This window comes from Gavialis gangeticus, unplaced genomic scaffold, assembly GCF_001723915.1.
Source record: "Gavialis gangeticus isolate Ggan-Ray unplaced genomic scaffold, GavGan_comp1, whole genome shotgun sequence".
Classification (NCBI taxonomy): domain Eukaryota; kingdom Metazoa; phylum Chordata; order Crocodylia; family Gavialidae; genus Gavialis; species Gavialis gangeticus.
In genome coordinates this window covers 38,774,340-38,778,953 of record NW_017729027.1, presented here as the reverse complement: position 1 = coordinate 38,778,953, position 4,614 = coordinate 38,774,340, and the positions used below count along the sequence as shown (strand labels likewise).

The 4,614-nt window shown below is 45.0% G+C and overlaps 1 long non-coding RNA gene across 1 annotated transcript in view; it reads left to right on the top strand.

The window, feature by feature from the left end:
- LOC109299860 overlaps positions 1-1,542 on the top strand; it is an 11,163-nt gene extending 9,621 nt beyond the window's left edge. Inside the window, exons 2-3 of the long non-coding RNA XR_002098034.1 lie at positions 242-319; positions 1,327-1,542. This is a non-coding gene — a long non-coding RNA (uncharacterized LOC109299860). The remainder of the gene's footprint in view (positions 1-241; positions 320-1,326) is intronic.
- The last annotated feature ends 3,072 nt before the right edge of the window (positions 1,543-4,614 follow it).

The following is a 4,614-nucleotide window of genomic DNA, read 5'->3' as shown; positions in this document are numbered from 1 at the left end:
AGAAGCCGCTGCACAAAAGGCAGTGGAGAGGGGACTCATAGTGAAGGGAAAATAGATCTCTCTTGAACCCCTAGAAGAGCTGGAGACCCAGGTGGTCCTCAGCTCTGTCCCACCCTATATTCTCAACTGAGACCTGCTCCCCCAGCTCCAAACCCTGGGAAGGGTTATCTCCCCAGTGGTGGCCCTCTCACTGGGGTGCCAAGACCCCAGCCTCCATCATGTGTTCTCTTTTTGTTGCCAGGTCATGATCCAACTGGTGACAGGAGTGCAGCTGGTGGAGGCCAAGAGATGCCTTGTGATTCCTTTTAAGGGGGCCCTGGTGAGGATGTTTTATACACAGAGGGACCTACAATGCTTCTGGTGCCACTCCCTGGGGCACATGTGTCATGAGTGTCCCAGGGTGGGGAAGGCATCTGTGGGTTTCACTAGCAAGAGGGGTACCCCTGCCACTTGCACCCCTCCTCCCTTGGGTCCTCCTGGTACCACAGCCACAACACCCAGCCCTAACCCCCCCACCAGGAACTCAGGGGACCCCGCCCCCAACCAAGTTTGGTGGAGTCCCGGGGAGGGAAGCAGCAGCTGAGGTGAGAGGGGGAGTAGGGCCCCCCTGCCCCAGCCATGCCTCTGCTGCAATTGCCCCCCCCCATCCCCAACCTCTCCTACTGGAGCTTGTCCACTTGAGTACCACCCCTATAGGCAAGCCTGTAACCCCCACTGTGGGGGCAAACGGGACTCTCATGGGAGCCAGCAGGACCAGGGGACGTGGCCCAACATGTCACTCCTGTCTTGTTTTTGCCTTTGTCCCAAGAATTCTGTTCTCTTTCACCCATTGGCCCCACACTGTAGGGGCTGTTAGTTAGCCAGCGGGCCTTAGAGCCCATGGTATTTGAAGGATACAAATAGACAGGAGCTTCTAGGGCCTGGCCAATTGGTATTGGGACACTACCCCTTGTGCCAGATGGACTGCTGAAACAGCATCCCAAAGTCACTTTTTAAAATACCCCAAAACCCATGTTCTTCCACCATTAGAACAAAAGACCACTATGCACATGTACATGAGAGAGAGAATGAACAGATGGGCAATGTTTCATTGCTATACTTACAATGTTAAAGCAATTTGGAAGCCTACAAGTGTCTCTCTCATCACAATAAAATAAAACCTAAATATCTATACGTTTTGATGTTTTCTTATCACATGGTAGGTGTGTGATGGGGGATGTGGGGTTTGCAGGAGGGGGATGGCAAGGGGTGTAGGAGGATATGGGGGGATTTGGGGGTGTTGAGAATTAATTTTGGATGAATTCATGAGTTAATATGTTTTTCAAGTATACCCTGTCTGCTTAGAAAGCAGCCTTGAGAACTAACAAACCATCTACAAGAAAAGGAGCAAAGCAAACTTCCTGTCTCAGGAGGTTGTAAAACAAGCAATTCCTCACCATCCATCCATCTGCATACCTAAGCCATGATGTATGTAGCCAAAAGACCGTGAGTTTTGGTGAAGTCAACATAGTAATTGGCTGAATGGGTTGTCAGAGGCACCACAGCAGTGAAGACCGGCCCTGATTATATCATATGCCATCAGCATCAACTAAAACTACCGGTGTCCCTCCCATAAGATCATCATGTCCAGAGGCACTATGACTGACCATTGTGACTGAACCTGAGCACCAGTGGATTGCCCTGTGTGTATGTGTGTGAGAGTATGAATGGTTTTAGATAAAGCATTGCTTTTTCCCACTTGATTTATGTGTGTCACTCAATAAAGATCTTGGTTGCTGAACTCATGCGTTGGTCTTTCATCCAACATTATTTGGTGGAGAATGTGGGTGGACCATTTAATCTTTTGGGGTGACACTAGACCAACTAGGAGGCCCTCCCTTCATTTGTGAGGGAGGCATACCTTTTGATGGGAAGGTCAGGCATTTAAGCTGTCCTAGAGAGGACAGCTGTTGAGTGTAGGGGAAGGTGTCCCTGCAACAAAGTTCATGAGTTACCCTTTTAGAGGAGACCATTGTTTAAAGAGTCACCCTTATGGGGGAAGACCACTGTTTGGAGGAAGAAGCCTCCCCCTTGTTTTGAAAATATTTAAGGAAAAGTCTGGGTCTAACCAAGAAGCAAAGGACCTGTCCAAGTGGACTGCTAGGGAGGAATTATAAATTTTAAAAAAGGTACCTGTCCCTGGAGTCTGAGTGCCTTTCAGAGACATGATGGCTTAAAGCAGGATTGTAAGGCAGTCAATGTTTTGGTTACTGCCACCAAACCAAAAGTAATTAAGAAACTGATTCAGCAGTTGAAAAATCCTCATCTTCAGCACAGGGCTGCAGTGTGGCTTTTATGGCAGGCTGTGGAAAAGAAGTGCTGTTTCATAAAAGACCAAGGAAAGTGAAAGCTATAAGGCATTTGTTATACAGAAGGAAATGTGGAAAGTGTTTAGAAAGAGAGGCAGTGAAGGGATTAACAGATTGCATGCAAGAAGGGCAGGAGGAAAGAGCAAGACTAGAACGTAAGGAAAACCTGTTTTAAGAAAAAGTTGTTACCTGATCTCAGAGTGCCTGAGGTCATGCTGTGTTTTGTTTAGGTTAAGTACAATAACTCTTATTCCTGGTCCAATAAGAAGTCAGTAGCAGAGACAATTAACCCCTGTGCTAAAAACTGTGCAAATGTACAGAAGTAGAGCCTAAGCAGTGAGTGTCTTTACAAAGATTGTTAAGGTGTTGGTGCAAAACAGAGGGTGTGAACAGTGTGATGTGTTTGTTTTGTGTGCATTGCAAGGTAAAGAAGGACTGTTGAGAGTGTGAGTGTGGGCACCCTCATTAGTAACAGGGAGTGAGAAAGGAAAGGTAAGAAATGTTTTTGCTACTAGGAATAGTACAGAAATGGGGATTTTTTGGTACCTGGAGATCCAGGTACCAAATTTTGACTCCCACGTTGCAAATATACAGTGTAGGGAACATTTTTTGTTCCTCACATGCATGAGCTCGCGTTTCCTGTGGGACAAATAGCAGCGGCACAAATATGTTTGAGCATGCCCCTGCGTGCGCGCTCTGGTGCATGGCAAATTGCCCTGAGTAGCCCCAGCAGCATTACCTGGGGCCCTGAGGGCTTTCCAGAGCAGCAGCAATGCCAAGCCGGCCACTCAGAACCTGGACGGCAGCAAGAGTGTGGGTCTGGCCAGCCAGGCTGTGTTTCGGGTAGCATGCACTGTTGCTGCATGTGTTGTGCTCTTTTTTTTTTTTTAGCTGCGGATCTCCAGTGTCAAAAAAATCACTGCACTGAAAATTAGCAGCATGGTGAATGGGTGCATGTGTGCCAGGTGCAGTCTGTGATGCCTCAAATGGATTTGAGGCATCTCAAACTACACATGCATGCTCATCGATGCACCTCCAGCAGCAAAGGGACAAACTTTGGCCAAAAAGAGCAGACCAAAGTCCTCCTATTACAAAATTATTGTAGACTGTTAATAGGATCTGTGATTGCTTTTCACAGAGTTTACAAACTGAGCCAAAGCCAAAAAATGTTCATAACTAATAATCCAACTTGCTCTTATTCCAATTACAGCTTCTGGAAGGTGTTTATCAAAAATATTATCCATAAATCCACTACTGCCTATGAGCTTCTTAATTCAAATATCAAAAGACAGGACTCAAACACAGAAGTCAGAACTTTCTGGTTCTGGTTGAACATCAAAATCCTAGCATGTTTCTATATAGATGACTGTACATTAAGTGTATTATCAAAACTGCAAAAATAATGATACTGTAGCTCAGAGATATGTTAATGTTGCCTATGGTGAATGTCTCTGTGGTTGTCCTCTACAGGCTGTATTGAAGCTTATGCCAAGAAGCACTTAGACAGAAAGTCAATAAGGCTGCTTCTAGTAGCAGAGACACTTGCATTATTTACCAACTCTTCTGAAACTAATCTGGGGTATATTTAACATGGATTAACAGACAAAAAGGATTAGTATAAATATTGTAAAATGAAATGTTTTATGACAAGATTAGAGTCAAAAGGAGTTCAAAGCTATTTTATCACATATTTATATGGAGCCATACAAGCAAGAACCAATTTGACTGAAAACAGAGGCCAGATTTTTGAAACTTGGGTGCCTCAGATTTGGTTCTTAGCTATGCATCTAAACAAATATTTGTCTGATTTCTACAACAGTTGGGAATCTGCAGTTTCTCTGGAAGTAGTTGGTGGTCAGTATCAACAGATAGGTAACTTTTATTCAGATGACTGATGTGGATATAGCAGCCTCAATAAGCATCTATGTTTGAAATTTTGGTCTGACTGTGATTTAAATTATTTTCCTTACAAAAAAGTCATAGGCACAATCATGCCAATAAGAACAACACTTCTTCTTTAAATAGCATTATATTTAAATAACTTTGTCATGGCTCACAATTTGATGGTTAACTTGGGGCTTGCATCTCCCCAAACTGAATAAACTGAGAGCAGAAATAAGTCCATAGATTACTGTAGCAGGGCACTAGGGTGCCTGCTACTGGATAATAGTGAATGGGCTCAGCTGCCACTCACCAAGGCAGCACAGGTGGGGGCATTGCTAAGGCAACTGATTGGGTCAGCTGACCAGGAGGGGAGGGGGCAGGG